The sequence below is a fragment of the Arvicanthis niloticus genome (genome assembly GCF_011762505.2).
Source record: "Arvicanthis niloticus isolate mArvNil1 chromosome Y unlocalized genomic scaffold, mArvNil1.pat.X SUPER_Y_unloc_2, whole genome shotgun sequence".
NCBI lineage: Eukaryota > Metazoa > Chordata > Mammalia > Rodentia > Muridae > Arvicanthis > Arvicanthis niloticus.
In genome coordinates this window covers 2,605,979-2,624,573 of record NW_023044979.1, presented here as the reverse complement: position 1 = coordinate 2,624,573, position 18,595 = coordinate 2,605,979, and the positions used below count along the sequence as shown (strand labels likewise).

The 18,595-nt window shown below is 40.3% G+C and overlaps 1 pseudogene; it reads right to left on the bottom strand.

The window, feature by feature from the left end:
* Positions 1–384: 384 nt before the first annotated feature.
* On the bottom strand, positions 385–13,110 carry LOC117695985 (vomeronasal type-1 receptor 4-like; annotated as a pseudogene).
* Between the last annotated feature and the right edge of the window lie 5,485 nt (positions 13,111–18,595).

Below are 18,595 nucleotides of genomic sequence, written 5' to 3'. Positions count from 1 at the left end.
TGTATGTGATAAACCTATATATTTTATATAAATTTAGTTGAAAAATTACACATTATTGGATAGCAAAGTCTGTAAGGATAATGCTATGATCAAATGGCTAGTGAGTACTCCACACTGAAAAAGTCAGTTACTGGATGCTTAGTGTTTCCATACTATTGCCTTAGCATCCTACAACAGATAAAAAGATAATGCATATTTAGAAGTAAAAGGGACAACCAGGGTTATGCCACACTTGAAGATAGCTATCTTTTACCACAGCAGGGTAAAACAGGCTGGAACTCAACTTCCTATTGCTAATGACACAACGGGACAAAAGGTGGAAAAACATAATGCTAGAAATATAAGTCTACTTAACTCTCCTTAGCACTGGATATTTGGTGTAGGTTATAAGATGATCACAATAAAAGAGAATGAATAAGAGATGACATATAAGCACAGCAGGGTGAGGATAATCTGAGTGGCTCTCAGAGGAAACTTTCAGAAAATTCTGAGTACAGTAGATATACTTTACTTGTCTCTTGCATCTGTAGAGGATACACACACATGAAGTCACTTGAGCAGGACATGAGTCCCAGACACAGTCCATAAGAAAGGCACAACATATTGGCTGCAGTTGCTACATTGCCAGAAACAAGCAATGAACAGTACCAGTAACTCCACCTGTTAAGTCATATTTTGTTGTACCTGGGGCCTGACACTCTTGCTAGAGTCAAGATGTTTAGAAGCGAGTGCACAAGCTACCTCTGTGACTAAGAGGCGCCAATGGATTTGGTGGCTCTGTGCTTCAGCTTCATTCACAGTTGCTGGGGCTGACTGTAATTGCTGTGAAGCTAGTCAGTATACACATGGCATACACGGACATCACCCTGGTTATTCAGCATCAATTTGTATCCAATACAGTCCAGGAAATTCCTAAATCCAAAATCTAACCTTGTCCAGTGGAATGCCTCTTGAGATGATAGACAAAGCGGTTGACAAAAGTCATTTGTTTTATAATCAGGTCTTTGGGCATTAAGTGCTTCCCAGTAAATATGAAAAAGGTACACAATAGTATTGAGGAATTGCTAAGCACTCCCATTGAAATCTGAGAGGAGTGGAAAATTCCCATTGCCAAGTTTGTAGTAGCCATTTCTATTCCTATTAAAAAGTTAAATTAATAGGGTCATAAGACCATAGAAATGCATTGTGAGTGTGCATTATTAAATGAAGTTAGTTTAAATAAAAGTCCTTATTTCATTGTATTTATGTAGCTCTCTCAGTGAAGAAATGTCCTAAAAGTTTGTTCTTTATAAAAGTCGATGTTCCTCTGTTATTTAAATGAGAAGTTAACAGATATGTTTCCAAACGAATTAGTATTTTCACTAGATGCATTGTCATAAGCCTTAATGCTAGCACCCAAGAAACAGAGGCAAACCAATGAATTTTGAGCTAACCTGGGACTACCAAGTCACTTATAGAAAAGCCAGGCTACATGCAGAGAAACCCTATCTAAAATAAATAAATGGAAAAAAATATTGTTTTCATTAGTTTTGACTAAATAATAATCATTTTTTTCAAAGAGAGACTTTTTTAAAACATGCCATTATTTCATAAATTAACAATAACCAAAACTTAAAATCCACCAAAAGAAACAACAAAAAAGATTTGACAATCATATTTACAATGAGCAGCTTAAACATTCTGGTTTTATAAAGATTATTGCATCTAAACTTATTTGGGTTTTAATTATGTTTGCCGGAGGAGGTTCCATGTAAGTATGAGGAACAGCAGAGGCCATAGGCGTGAGATCTCTTACAGCTGAATTATAGACATGTGTGAGCCACAGGCAGGAGCTGGGTATTAAACTGAGATCTCACATAAGAGCAGTATGTACTCTTATCCGCTGACATGAACTCTACCATAAAAGAATATTAAAAACTAAATTTGAAAAAAAAAAACCTAAAAACTCTTATCTTCTGACACATCTGTATAATATAGAAGACATTTAAAACTAAATTTGGAAAAAAAAAAAAAACCCCTAAAATACAAAACAAATAAAGAATGAATTCACACTTGGATAAATTTTCTATTAACAACTCAGAAATGTCCCAAACTTTATGAAAAATGAAACATATCCTTCAAAATTAAGGAAACCCAGTGAGGGATACAAGTCAAACTGGCAAGGTGAGATTACAATCTGTGTAGATCTGGTACTAATCAAAACAATTTAACATAATGAAAGCAGGAGATCTGATGGACCGACAGACACATAAGGGCTCCTTCAAACAGGAAGTGCAAATATATATACTCAAGCACACACATATAAATAAAAATTTTGAAAGGCAGACTCAGGGGCAGAGACATTTGTCAGATCTCAGGCTTCCTAAGAACTGTGGAGAATGAAGACAATAGGATTTGTATGCTCTTCAGGGTCACCTTGCCTGGAGCACAAACTGTTAAACAAGAAAGACTCTGTCTAAAATAAGGTGGAAGGTAAGGCACAACAGCCCCCACACTGACATCCGGATACACAAGCACACAAGAAAATGAAACACACAGGAGAAACATAACCATCAACATTTATTCACACTTGGGGAGGTAGAGGCAGGCGGATTTCTGAGTTCGAGGCCAGCTGGGTCTACAGAGTGAGTTCCAGGACAGCCAGGGCTACACAGAGAAAACCCTGTCAATATTCAATGGAACACTGTAGTGTTGCAGAATACTGGAAGATGGTCTGCCACAGACTGGTCTTAAGAGGCTAGAGTCACTTCTTTTTTTTTAAAGGTTTAAAACAATAATATATAAGTAATGTATAATGTATAATATATTATATATATATATATGATATATAGATATATATATATATATATATGATGAGTACACCACAATTGCTCTCTTCAGACCACCAGAAGAGGGCACCAGACTCCATTACAGATGGTTGTGAGCTACAATGTGGTTGCTGGTTCCTGGAATTGAACTCAGGACTTCTGAAAAGAGCAGTTGGTGTTCTTAACTGCTGAGCCATCTCTCTAGCCTGAGTCACTGCTTGTAAATTCAGAATATACATCAGCATTGCAGGGTCTCAGACAAGTCCTAAGAGCAATGCTTTGTAACCCTTGCTCTTTGGAAGTGGCTGGATAAACACATGCAGTGATTGTGGAGATGAAGGCCTACATCCCAGGACTCCAAATCTTGTGACTTTTCTATAGGGAAGGTCTCTGTGTTTACGATGACTCCTGTGCACAAATGCATTAAAGTGGGGTGGTATATAAGGAATGTTAACTGTGTCGGTGCTTTGGAAAGTTTGTTAATAACATCATCTTATAATAGATATTTTATATTGTTAACTTGTCTGGGCTCCAAAGCTCAGGAGTTTCCACTTAAAAGCTTAGGACAGACACTAGAGTTCTGGCTTAGCCCTTAGCTAGGAAACTGCCCACTATTCTGACCTCCATGGACACTAGGCAACATGCATGCATGCATTCGGGGCAAAACATTTACACACATGAAATAAATAAATTGAAGAAGAGGAGGAGAAAAGAGAGAAGAGAGAGAGGAGAGAGGGAGGGGAGAAAAGTAGGAAGGAAGGAAAGGCAGCTGTAAGCAGAACACAGAATGAAAGCATGTTTTAACTGTATTTACTTAGGATGACCGCGAGGGGGCGGGCTTTCCCTAAATGGTAGCAATTTAGATTAGCAGGTTTCAAGGCGATTGGAGAAGAGGGAAGAATGTGAAGACATGATGTGTTTTAAAGTTTTAAAGCCGCCAGGCAGTGGTGTACACACCTTTAATCCCAGCACTCGGGAGGCAGAAGGCAGGGGGATGGACGTCGATGGAATAACAATCATAATAATGCCGATCAATATTCAATAATCAATAAATGGTAATCAATATTAGCAATACTAATTGATAACCAAATAATGATCAATAATTGATGGTGCACCGCCTTTAGCCCAGCACTCGGGAGGCAGAGCAGGGGGATTTCTGATTCGATAGTCTACAGAGTGAGTTACAGGACAGTCAGGACTACAGCAGAGAATCCTGTCTCAAAAAAACCAAAAAAAAAAAAAAAAAAAGAAAAGAAAAGAAAACAATGTATAAGATTATTATATTAAAATAAATTAGGAGAGTACTGAAAGGACAAATGTAAAAATTTATGGATGGGAAAATGATTATAAAGGGAATTGAGAAAAAAGCTCAACTATAAATTTTTAGCACCTGAAAGGACATCCTGACAGCTGGATTCCAGTGAAGGTGAGGGAGGAACTGAAGGAAAGACCTAACATCCCTGCCCTCCTCATCCAGTCCTGCAGCTGTAAATTATTATTTTTAATTATTATTATTGTTTTAATATTATGTAGGAAAAGACCTAACATCCCTGCCCACCTCATCCAGTCCTTCAGCTTTAAATTATTATTTTCAATTATTATTATTTAATATTATGTAAATGTTACTAACCTCAAAAGCTATAGTTCACTACCCAGGACCTCTCTCCTGAATGGCCGAGTTTTACCTGTGCACCAGGACATCTCCACTTCACATCTATTCTAAGGCAAATTTAACAAAGCACTAACCAAACTCCTGAATATAAACAATTTTGACTCTGAAAACCTGTAACATGTGAAGTCTTTTCCAACCATTTTAACGTGAACCCCTCCTTTTAGATTTCAGGCTCAAAAATCTCAGGAGCCATACCATTCTCAGCAATTCTAATTCTCATCTGATGCAACTCCATCTTTACTTGCTCCTGTAATACTCTCCTAATGCTGTGACGTTTCCTGACCACATTATGATCTGATCAACATTGTCAGATTTAATACACAGCCAAGCTCACATCTATGCTAAGATCATGCTCAACATACATGTATCATTCAAAATAAATGTGTAATTCCTGACAATAATCGCATGTGATCTGCCTTCTCTCTAACTCTGATTCTTAGCGTTTACTTTCCTTTGTTACATTCTTGACTTTCTTTGAAATAGTTAGATGAATCCCCATGTCATGATTTAGTATGGCTCATTTCCCCTACTTGAAAACAAGTCTAGATACTCTGGCTATATATATATATGCATATATATATATATATATATATATATATATATATCACATATATTATATATTATATATTACATATATTACATACATATATTATATATTACATATATTATATAAATTACACATATATTACATAAATATATTACATATATGACATACATATATTACACATATTACATATATATTATATATTATGTATATCATATATATCACATGCACATATATATTATATATTACATATATTACACATATTACATGCATATATATTAAAGATTACACATATATATTATATATTACATATATTACATACATATATTACATATATTATATACACATATATAAATTATATATTATATATATTTTATATATATTAAATACAGATATATTATATTACACATATATATTAATATATGTATAATATAATAATATATACATATATATTACACATATATATAATATATATGTAAGATTCTTCTAATTTATTAGTGAAATCTAACAGACTATGGTTTTAAAAACAGCATATTACCTGCAACCTACTCCTAATCTCTGTTGAAGTGACCTATGCTCCTTATTAGAGGATCAGTCCAATGCTGCAGGGGCTTGTACTGCACAGTGGTGCCCTTACCTTTTGTCCTTTTTAAATTTTTTTCAGACAATTACATTTCCCCCTTTCCTTTTCTTCTATATACTGCCCTTCTTTACTTTTTATTCATTTCCTCAATGAATCTAGTTGTTGCCGTGTGCCTCTGTGTGTGCCCATGTGCATATTCCTAAGCACATAAATATTTCCTAAGTAATTTACATTTAGTAATTCAGTATTACAAAATGAACAGATAAATGTCTTCACAGCTAGGTGTCTGTAAACAATATTTTGTCAAGGGCAACTGTACAAGAAAAGTGATGAAATAATTAGTAGGCAATTCACAGAAAAGAGACTCTTAAAGGAATGGAAAAAGAAATCACATATGCTAAGAAGGAAAAATGTAAATTATATAAGAAGCATATGTAAAATTATATTAAAAATTAAATTAAAAATTAAATTAAAAATTAAAAATGTAAATTATATTAATGCCCATTAAGTAGACAATGAGCAACACGCAATTACCAAATACAAAACTGCAAGAGAACCTGAGATTTAAAAGGTAGTATGGCTGGGACTGGTGCTGTATACATCTAATCTCAGCCCTTGGAAGGGGGATCTGGAGTCCATATCTGTGAGTTCAGTCAGCTTGGTCTACATAGCCAGTTCGAGGTTAACTGGGGTAACATAATAAGACCCTGGGCCAAAAAGAGTTACAAGACGCTGATTAATCAGTGATGAAATAAAGCATTTGCCTGACTTTCTAACTCAATTTTTGACTTTCTACCTCAAGTACAGAAACAAGTCACTTCTGTGACAGGAAAATGTAAACACTGATGATATAGTAAATAACACTAGGTGTATAGACATTAGACATTTCCACTTAGAGACAAGTGATATAAATGAAAAAAATATAGATGTAAGATTGACTTCAGAATAACTTGGAGAAGCTGAGGTAGAAGAAAGCGGATGGGACTCTGCTTTCTTTCTTTAGACATAAACACCAGGAGAAATCAAAATACTTGCTTTTTGTAATATTATTTTCTATCATTTATTATTTTAAATATTCAATAAGAGTACAAGTTAAATTTATTATGGTTAATCTAATCAGGTTTTGAAAGCATGTCGTGTACATGCTTTAAATAAAAATACTGCCTCTGATTTAAAGGTTCTTAAACCAGTTGAAAAAAGTCAAGCTTAATACTATTTAGTATGTTGTAAACTTAAGAACAAAACCAGTTGATATTGTTTATGATTATACACAGGACTTAAACTGAACTGATTGTCCCTCTCCATGAACATAATTGAATATATCTAAGATTAATAAGTGTGTTTATAATAATGATCAATAATCATGCCAATCAATAATAAATACCAATCAATGACCAATAACCAACACTAGCCAATAAGCAAAAGTGATCGATTTTCATGATAATCAATAATCGATAATCAGCAGTCAATGCTAATCAATAATCGAGTCTAATCAATAGTCAATAGCAATCATTAATTGATGGCATGGCCTTTAATCCCAGCATTTGGGAGGCAGAGTCAGGGGGATCACAGTGATGGAATAACAATCAATAATCAATGCCAATCTATAATCAATAATCAATAAACAGTAATCAATAATTATCAATACTATCTGATAAGCAATAGTGATCAATAATTGATGGCACATGCCTTTAATCCCAGCACTTGGGAGGAAGAGAAAGGCAGATTTCTGAGTTCCAGGACAGCCTGGTCTACAGAGTGAGTTCCAGGACAACCAGGGCCACACAGAGGAACCCTGTCTCGAAAAAAAAATCCAATAATAATAATAATAAATCCAAGAAAAAAAATAATGTGTTACTATTTTACTTTACTAAAAAATTAAACGTATGCCCTCCTAAGCACTAGGTACAGCATTCTTTATCATAAACACTAGAGGCCACAATTGTTCAGCCACTATCTTTTTTATTTTGGAAAGTTTTGATAGAGGTATATCTCAAAGACAAAAAATGATCCAACAGTCAACATTTCTGACTGTTACATGGGCTCCCCAGTTTCAGTTTTGAGGCCTCTGATATTGTAAGTATCTACAACAGGAAAATTAATTTTGGGGGGAGCCAAAATATCAATAAAGTACTTAAATTAAAAAAAAAGTTTTGGTTTTCTAATCATGGTTTTTCAAATCATGTTCTATGAATGCACGGAAGCAAATATACATGGCTATGCTGTGAATATAAAATAATAATAAAATAAATAATAAACATAAAATGTCTCACCCAGGTTCACGTGTTAAACCAGCTGTATGTGCTGTTGTGGGAGGATATATGGCTTCAATGGAAGAGGCAGGAACATGAATTTCAAGGTCTTCTGGCCTTCCTGGTTCTCTCTCTGTCAACTCCTCCAGAATGTGGCCTCAAATCACAGTATGATCTGCCCCTGTGACTATGGACTGATCTTTTGCAAAATCTTTGGCCAAAATAAATCCATTCTTAGGTATCCGGCAACAGCAATGCAAATTCTAAGTAACACCCACAAAAATAATCAGATGCACTACTCACCAAAATCCTGATTAAATCACTGAAAATTTATTTCATAAGTTCTTAAACTTTTAAATGAAGCACATTCCTGATATAGGTAGATTTAAACTGTTTACAGTAAACTAAGTAACTGATAACAATTGCAGAACAAAATGTGCCAATCTACAAGTGAAACCTCACAAAACCTAGGCTTAACCAATAAAATTTATTTATGAACAAACACAGAGAACTCAAGGGAAGACAGACTATGCAAGTCAGAAGGCACATAAGCATAACAAATTGCGAACATTAGCTATCTCAAAGACAGGGCTATCCACATTGCTACAGGCTATCTCAAAGACAGGGCAATCCACATTGCTACATTCCACACTGCAAAAAGTATCATGTTAACCCAAGATTATATGTCGGCTTTGCAATGAAAATATCTTATTCAAAATCTGTAGAAAGATGAGAGATAACAAACGTAAATAGAAACAGTGAATTCTATAGTGTTCGTTGATTTTAAGATTAAGTTATTATAAATTGCACAATATTTTTATATACTTTAGCCCTTAATTGAAGTTAAAATTTAAATAAGAATGGGAAGAAAATGAAACTGCTAGTTATTCAGAACATCAATATATAGATGCTGGTAGGTCCTGGGAGATTCTTGTTAATTAAAATACTTAGAAGCTAGATTCTTTGTTAGTGGTAATCAAATAACCAAGTATATTTAAAAGAAACCAACTGTTCTGTAGATTGGAATATAAAAAAATCTTAGAAATAAGCTTTCATTTATAGAATAAAATAAAAATACTTACAACAAGGAATAGACTGAATTGGTCCAAGCTCTGGGAAGGTCACAAGAAGAGACATCCCTGGAAGATCACTTTGGTTTGAATGTTTGGTAGTTTGGTCAGCCCAAGCCACCACCTTTTTTCTCTCTACTAAACTTTTAATATCTTTGAAGTAAGAATCAAAAGCAGCATTTGACAGGCCAGTTTCTTTCAATCTCCAATACTGTTTTTTTTTTTTTTTTTTTTTTTTTTTAGGGCTGGAAGCAAAGCATTCAATAAACTACAAACAAGATGACAAGAAAGAGAGATCTCTGTTATAAACACACTACTGTAGTTTCTTTGGTACAACAGGCAAAGTATTACAGTATCACTAAAATGATTTCCTATGTAACTTTACTTGGTAAATTCTCTAAGCCTGCACCAAGTCTATGTGAGGCCAAACTGTCCTTTATAAAAAACTCTCTCTGTTGACTCTCTCCCTTAATACCCATTAAAATGTTAATATTAGCTTTTTCACAATTCAAATTTGTCTTGTAGAAAATTGAAAATATTAATATTAGTTTTTTTCACAATTCAAATTTGTTTTGTAGGAAATTGAAAATATTAACATTAGTTTTTTCACAATTCAAATTTGTTTTGTAGGAAATGTTCTACAGTAGTCCTGGTAGTTTCTATGTGATCCTGCGAGTCTATACCCAGCTGAATCCCTGTCATTTTCTAAGCCCACAGCCTCTATGTCTCACCTCATGGCTTCTTCTTCACAGTCCATGAAGTTAGACTTACAACACTTGCATCATTATCAAATGTGGATATTTTGGTATATGACATATACACTACAGTATAGTAACTACACAAAGATAGAAGGTGAGTGTGGGAAAGGCCTGGGGATCTGAGGAGGGGAGGACAGCTACAGCTCATAGATTTATAGATCTCTGAACTTTTGGCAGCTGTACTGTTCTGAAGAGTAAGATTACTAGGTCTGAAAGTACAATGAAAGATTTACTTTTGATGTTCAGAGTATTCCCATAGTTTCAAGATTGGAAGTGACAAGTGTTTCACTATACTTAAAGTGTGAATTTAAGCAACAGACAGACATTATGCAGATTGCCTACTTTCTTGATAAAGTCTGAAATTGTCATCTGTCAGACAGAACTTGAAAGACCTAGGCCTCAGGTCTTTCGCTCTGAGAGACCCCCGTCACCAAGACACTGAGACCAGGTATTCGGATGCAACAGCAAGAGGCTTTATTCTTCCAAACGGGTACCCGGACGACAGCGTCTCCCTGGAGGACTGCCATCCGGTGGTCTAGGGATTGGGGTTTTTATAGGGGTTCAGAGCAGGAAGCAAGGTTTACAGAAGCGAGAAGCATGGTTACAGGGCTCTAATTGGACAATTCAAATAAGGCCAGGTTCAACCTAGGGTCAACACCCTGTTCCAGGAAGGTGCTGGGGCAGTCTCTATTGTTCTTTGGATCACCTGGTATTTTTCTGGGTACTTTCCGTCCCCCGCCTGGGGCCAGGTGCACTGTTTTGGCACTATCTTGGACCTGCTCAGGGGCCCAGTATTTGTCCAGCCGTGCAAAACAACTCTGCTGAGCAAAATAACTCTGTTGAACAAAACACCTGTGCTGAACAAAACAACTCGGCTAAGCTGGGGTCTTTCATTTCCCCATTTTCTTTATACATGGAATGGAATCTTCCATTCACTATTATCTTAGTTTAACTCGGTCTCCTGTCTAAGTTGGTGATACTGTTGAGTTAGAACCATAGCCTGGACTGTGATAGATAACCCTGGGCCATGGCTCAACGAGGACACAAAAATCTCTGGTTTGATTGAGGACCTGAGCCGATATGCAAGGGATCAGTCCCATGTTGCAGGCCTACTGGGTCCCGTTCGGGCCTGTAAGCCAATAGTTCCCAGGGTGTACCCGGAGGGTCTTATTATAAAGGGCCTGATGGGTAAGAGGAACTGTCCCTAAACAAAGTCCCTTGCCTGATACTTCGGACAGGGTCAGCTTGTTTTGGGTGCCCTGTGAGCAAAGTTGAGGAACTGAGGTGTGGTTGGAAAGGTTTTTAATCACAGCAACCCCCTCATAGTAAGGGGGTGCTGAGCTCAAGCACAGCCAGCATTCCTGGAACAGGGTGTAATTGGCACTTACTGTGATATAGTCCCAGCCAGAGGAGGGCTTCCAATGGTCCTGGCCAGTCGTCTCACAGTCCCAGGACTTGCAATAGAAGTCCGAACCTCCCCCACAGTAGCGGTATGCCCGGGGTCGGTGTGATCTGGGACAGACATAAAAGGTTACATCTTTGAGCTGGCTCCTCCAATTGGGAGTTGCGGCAGCCCCCCCAGGAGACCCCAGCTCGCCCTCCTTTGGACACCATTCGTCCCTCAGCGGGGCATGCCTGCGGGGCCGCAGAAGCAGCGCCAGCCAGAGTTCCTTGGATACTGAGAAAAAGTTTGGTAGAACTCGAAGCGGCCTTCAGAGGCGAGAGTGGCGCTATGGAGTCAGCTCCATGCACGACATGGACAGGGAACCGCTCTCTGAGGCAGAGGCTCCAGGACACTGTGTGTTTGTGCTTTCCCATGAGAACTTACAGTAAGTAGTCAAAGCCTCTCTTTTTCGATAAAAGAAAAATATATCTTTCTGAATGGATGCTGGAGAAATGTCTTTTTCCTGCTGGCTCAGATTTAACACAAAAGTGGCATCCGATCAAACAGCATACCGCTCCTGTGAGCCCCCATTTAACATTTTTGATACGTTTGATCCATCACTGTTGTCTTTGAAGCTACTGCACAGGTCAATCCATTGTATAAACTGGGACTAAAGTTAGCCCTTGGGATGATGGAAATAAGTGGAGATGGTTCTGCAATTCTACAAACGAATTGTGACTCAGAAGAGGATTCAACCACCCTCTGTCTGCAGTCATGGAGGCAGAAGCAGGGCCAGGGGTAGCCCCCTTCAAAGTCCCACCCTGGCGCTCCTGTTGCCAGCTTACACAAGTATGGGTACAGTTCTGGGTACCAAGTCCAGAGGGCATGCGTTCCAGAGACAGACCAGAACAATGTCCCCCTGGACTGTTTAGGACCTCCCAAGTTAATGACTTGGGAGCGTGGGACTGGAAGAAGTCGTCTTATTGGCAAAATAAAGGGAAAACTAGAAGTGTGAAAGTCTTATCTTTAAAGGGTTTGGGGTACGGTGGGCTTTCCATCTCCGTGGCCGTGGTTCGATTCTGGAAACGGAGGTACCAATTTGACGTGGCGGCGTGAATCAGTAGCGCAGATGGCTGTCTACTTTCAGTGCCGTTGGGGTGGTTAGTAGCATGACAAATGGTCCTTCCACCGCAGTTCCAGGTTCTTTAATTGATGCCGTTGAACCCAAACCGAATCTCCCACTTGGAATCGGGTGAGGTATCGTTAGTTGGGTCCGCCTGCTCTTGGTAGGCAACCTAGCAAGGATTGCCAAATCTCCTTCTGGACAATCTGTTAGCGCCTGCAATGTGATCTGGAAGGGGAGGCTATCAGCAGGGATGGGAGGTAAGGATGCAAGAGGCTGGCCGCCGGGGGAGGCGCCCCATAAAGAATCTCAAAGGGGTAAGTCCATGTGGTCCATGTGTGTTTACGGGCTCGATACAAAGCCGGGGTAGCAGGGGTCACCCAGTCTCTAGTGCCAGGTGCCAGCGTTTAATTTGGTTAAAGAGTCTCCTTTATAGTTCTATTTACTCTTTCTACTTGACCTGAACTCCTGGGGGTTATATGCGCAATGCAGTTTCCCAATTTATCCCCAGTGCTTTGGCCACTGACTGACTTACCTGGGAGATGAAGGCGGGGTCCGTTGTCCTGAGCCCAGAATATGTGGTAGCCCATAGTGGGGGGATGACTTCCTCTAACAGTTTCTTTGGCAACCTCCTCGCAGTCTCATGTTTTGTCGGGTAAGCCTCTACCCAGCCTGAAAAGGTATCTACAAAAACCACAACAGATACCTGTATCTATAGAGCCCAGGTTTTACCTCTGTGACAGTCGATTTCCCATTGAGTTCCGAGTCGGTTTGCCCCAGGGCACGGGCATCCCACGGGGCACCCTGTTGTGTCCTGAATTAACCTGGCACAAAATGTCCAACTGGCTGTGACTTGCATGGAGAATCTTGTCTTTGCCCAGGAACAGTTGTTTCTCCTCTTCTTTATCTACCAGCATTTTTATTTTCTTCTTGACCCAAATGGGTCATCCTGTGTAGGGCATTAAATTAGAGCCTTGGTTTGCTGTGTGGGCCAGATTGGCTTTCCCTGGTGGACCCATAGTCTGGAGATGGGGTCATAGGTGGCCCCCATTTTCTTGATCAGCTCTAGATCCTCTTGACTATATGTGAGTGCCAGTGGGGGGTTTCATCTTCGGGGTTGGCTCTGACCGGGAAGGCGCTCAGCAGACTCCCTCACCGCCGCCTCTCTTGCTGCTTGATCTGCCAGCGGTTGCCCCGGGCCTTGATGTTGTCTCCTTTCTGAATGGCCTGGGGTTTGAATTATGCTCAGGGCTTCTGCCATGCGGAGGGCCTGGGCCCCAGGGGGCAGTTAACTCTGTCCTCTGAGCCGACGTTCGCCGGCGGCCAATGTTTCTGCCCAGATCACCTCTGAGGTGGTGGTAACTGCCAGCTCCTGCCTTCGCAACCGCATTGTGTACAAAGCTCGCTCTCAGGTGTAAGTACGAGAGAGGGCTGATCTTGTCAGGGTAGGGGCGTGTCCCATGTACTTCTGAATAGGATCTGGATGCAATCATGGGGGTCGGGATCCCCAGGGAGGGGGAGCAAAGAGCCGGATTAAGCACTACCGTGGATCCATCAGGTGATTCGTTCTGAGTCCAGCAATAAAAGGTCTGGATGAATGTGTCACTTGGGCCGTTGGAGAGCCTCTTCCTTGGGGGTTGCTTCACCAGGGATCTCTCCACCACATGCGGGGGGCAAACACCATCACCCCCGGCTGGCCAATGTTAACTTCTAGAGGTCCCTTGAAGCAGAGGAGTGCGATGGCCGCTACCATCTTGAGGCAACGGACGGTGGCCATCCGGGACAGCAACTGGGATCCAGATTTCTTCGACAGGTAGGCCAACTGGTCGTCGCCCGGGCCCCAATTTCTGTGTCAAGACCCCCCTTCGCATATCCCTGTTTCTCAATCGTTAGCCAGATGTACCTTGCACTCAGTGGTCCACTGTAGGATTTCTTCCAGTTGCCCCTTGGACCCACGCTGTCTTCTCACTCAGGGGTCCCGGTTGGCGGGTGAGAACCGAATGCTGGGCGCCGGTATCGACCAGAAAGGTGGCTGGCTGCCCCCCACTTGAAGGGTTATCCGGGGTTCAGGGGGGGCTTCCTGACCCTGACCTCCCTAGTCTTCTAGGTTTAAGAGGGATGTCTGCGCCGGCCTGGGCCTACTCGGGCCCCTAGGTCTCTTGGGGCAATCTTTTATCCAGTGGCTCCTTTCCTTGCAGTAGGCACATTGATCTCAGATCTAACCGCTGGGGCTCTCTTTTCCCGTTCTCTCCCGGTTTCTGGCTACTCTGTCTCTGACCTGCTACTACAGTGGCCATCATTTTACTAAGATCTCTGTTGTGTTTCCTATCTCTCTGGGCCTCTCTCTCTTCTGTTTCTCTCCTCAACCTCTCCTCCTTCTCTTCCTGTGTCTCTCTAACTTCGTTTAATATCTGGAAGCCGACTGCCAGATAAAAGACATGATAAGGTAAGAGGCCTGGCTCGGATCCTCGGGGTCATATGGGGTATGTACCCAGTAGGCATCCTTCAGACGTTCCATGAACGTAGATAGATGTTCCTCCGGTCCCTGAGTGACTGACCTTGACCTGGGCCAAATTGGTGGGCTTTTTACCTGCCCCTAGGAGACCCGCTACAAGCAACTGGCGATAGAGACGTAGGCTGGCCCTACCTGCAGCCGTGGTGAAGTCCCACTAGGGTCGCTTCAAGGGAAGGCCTCCTCAATTTCAGCCGGTATCTGGGTGGGGGCGTCCATCGTCGCCTGGTACCTGTTTCTGGGGCCTCCTGGAAGACCCTCTGCCTCTCCTCAGAGGTGAGGAGCACCTGTAAGAGCTGCTGACAGTCATCCCATGTGGGCTGCTGGGTAATTAAGACAGATTCAATAAGACTGAGTCAGCTTGGAGGGATCCTGCGTAAAAGAGGGGTTATTGTTCTTTCCAATTATAAAGGTCTGAGGCGGAGAAGGGCCAATATTGGGGGCGACCATCGTTCCCAGTTCTCAGAGGGAGGGCCTGTGACGACCACGGGGGTTCCCTTCGACCTCTAATCCGACCCGCTACCGGAGAGAAAACCGGGGTTCTCAGGGGATGCTTCCTGTCCCCGCGGAGGATCTACCTCGGAGGAGGGGGCCCACCTGCCATCGCAGACTGGCCCTCCAGTCCCTGTTCTCCATAAGGAGGGGGGTCCTCAGTTAGGAGATCAATAAGAGGGCCCTGATCGGATTGGCAGGACCGGGGGACATTTTTTCTTGTCCTCCGTTTGTTTGACAAGGGCAGGGTAGAGGGCAACGGGAGAGGTAGCAGGAGGGGCAGTTGGGACTATGGCGGGGGGGCTGGCAAGGGAGGTAGGATCGGAGGGGAAACGGGAGAGAGGAAGGATTTTACCCGTAATGGCGGGTCTACCACCAGCGACTCCAAGGTGATGATATATGAAACCCGATCCGGGTGTCTGCCCGGTTCAGGATTTATCTTAACCTGCCGAATAATGGAAATGTTAAAAAGTACCATCCCCAGGCCACCCAACTGAAAAGGTCGGCCACTCGGAGGTACAGAAGGTCTGCCATTTGCCTTTTCTTGACGTCCACAAAGTTGTTGTGGGCCACACCGCGGACCTCCTTGAAATGCTGTAAAGTCAAACTTAAAGGGGTGACCAGAGTCTGGCCCATAATTTTCTCCCAAAGAGAATGCCAATGCCTTTACTGAGCAGGTTCAATATATACACCCAGCCAGGGAAGGAAAAACACAAACTCAGAAAAAAACAGGAACTGGACTAGGGGCAATAAGATGTCAAGTGTAAATTCCCTTCCTGGAGCATCATCCTTCAACAGGATGTTTTGTTCTCAGAAAAACTGCAGATTGTTACTTTAAAGAATGTTCCTTTGCACATGGAAAGTCTCAGCCAGGGCACAGTAGCCCTTCAGGGTACTACAGGAGATGACTCCAACAAAACCTCAAGAAACTGTGAGTGCTGAGTTTCCAAAGTGCTCCACAAACATCACTGTTTGCTGACATCAAGCATATTCTGTCCCCACTGTAATTCTTTTCTAAAGCTACACTCTCACATAGACCAGGAGGGTCTCAAATTCATAGCAATCCTCATATTTCTGCCTCCATCATGCAAGAGTTAAGGCAAATCCCATCATTTCTGGCTGTTAACAGGACTATTGAAATTGTATTTGTTCACTCTCTTCAGACTGTCCTACACCTTTCCAATTTGCTGATTTTAAGAACTCAGGCACTACGTTAATAGTGAATTTTTAGGAATGAGAAATCTAAGCCTTAGTAATGTTACATAATTCCTACAAAGATTATAAGGTTATATTGTTAAAATAAGCAGAATTGAAGACTGTATCCAAAGTTTACTGAGTAGTAACAAGTGATGGAATTTGCTGTAGCTCATATCCACAGTGTGTGTGGAGTTGAGTGTTAGGTCCCTTTTACAGAAAAATTAGGATTAGCCATTTTAAAAAGACTGAATCTCCCAATCCAAGAAGAAGGGAGATCTTTTAATTTTCTAGTGCTTCCTCCATGTATTTCTTCAGTGTTTTGAAGTTTTCATTGTACTGGTTTTTTATTTTTGAATGACAGCATGAAGAGACAAGAATCTCTCATTTTAGAGAACCTCAAAGCAATGCCTACCTAAGAAGCTGTTAATTATATTATTATTATTATAAAAATATGACAAAAGAAACTATGCCACACTTTTTAGGAACATCATAAATTGAAAGAATTTGAGAAGAAAAATGCTGTTAGTGAGCAGTACAGTCAATATAAGAACATATTCATTTTCTACTGATCTCAGTGTCTTTCTTTAGTGTTTTAAAGTTTTCATTGGGCAGATCCTTCATTTTCTTGGTTATGTTTACTCCTAGTCTTTATTGTTCAAGGTTTTTATGAATGAGACTGACTTGAATCCTTCTTGTTCAGTGTATCTGTTACTGGAGCTAAAGGAAGGCTGCTGAATTCGTGTGTTTATTTTCTATCCCTCTGTTCCCAGGTTATGAGAGTTATTTGGTAAAGTCATTAAGTTCTTTCACTTACAACATTTGTAAACAGGGAAACTTTGACTTTTCTTATTTTCATCCCTTTTTAATGCCTAGTTCAGGCTTCATGCACGATAGTTAGCAGTAGTGCAAAGAATGGGCACCTTTGTCTTATCTCTCTGATCTTAGAATGCTTTGGTTTTCGCCATTTCAATATATATATATAGATAGAGAGAGAGAGAGAGAGAGAGAGAGAGAGAGAGAGAGAGAGAGGGAGGAGCCAGCCCTAGTAATTTAAGCTTTATTTCCTCAGGAAAATGTCTGTTCAGTAACATCTCTAATCGTTGGCTGTTTTTGGTAACAGCCCCATGGGTATCTGGATCCAACCCTGTTAGTAGCTCTAAGCACTGACCCACAAGGGCTGCCTGCCTCAGTTTACCCGCCACATGGATGCCAATGTCGGTCATCAGCAATGGTAAAAAATAGTTTACTAATAATTTAGAAGGAAATTGAATGTCAGCCTAATTTTCTGTGTATTTTCTTGAATGTATTACTGCACCACATGTGTTCCTTGTGTTCATGAAGAGATGGACCACCCAGAACTGCAACTGCAGTCATGGACAGTTGTGAGGAAAATTACTTTTTCATTTGTAAAACAAAACACTGAACAAATAAGGCTCCCACCAATGCCATTAATATACAAAAAGAAAATGTAGCTTTTAATTTCTTACCTTTTTATACCTGAAAGAAAAAAACATGACAATGCCTTTTTTGGGGGGGGGGGGTGGGTTACTGGAGTCTCTGTCATTAGGGACTATTATGTTATTTAAAATCATTAACATACTGGTAAAAAAGAAGAAAGGCTAAAATTGTTTTCTTACATAATATGTATTTAATATGTGGAAATCATAGAATTGACTTGAAACACTCAATCTTTCTATAAATATACAAGAATTGACTATCCATTAAGAACTAGAACTCACTTAGCTTCTCCACTCCTGCCTTCATAACTACAGGAAGCAATTTCAGCTTTTGAAAGAAAGACTCAATTCAACATCTTTATTTAGAACCTGAAGTCTCCCCTACTGATGAATCTGGTGTATCTGAATTAAAATAAGATTTAATCATTATGTTAAAATTTATTTTCCTTAAAATTTATTAAAGAAATATGGCTTCTATTATTTTCAGGAACACATTTTTAAGTTTCAAACACCTACATGAACTGCAATTTTTTCTATAATTAGTAGAAAAACTAGTAAAATTCTTTTTTTAACTGTTCAGCAATAGTTAAGATAAAAACATGTCACAATAAACTCAAACTGTTTTATCCTATTATCTTGTAACATACATTCCCTGGGGTCGGCAAGGATGAAAGTGGTGAGGGAGATGGAGTCTGTCCCCCTTACCTTAGGAGAAGCATGCAGCTCACTGTAATAGGAAAACAG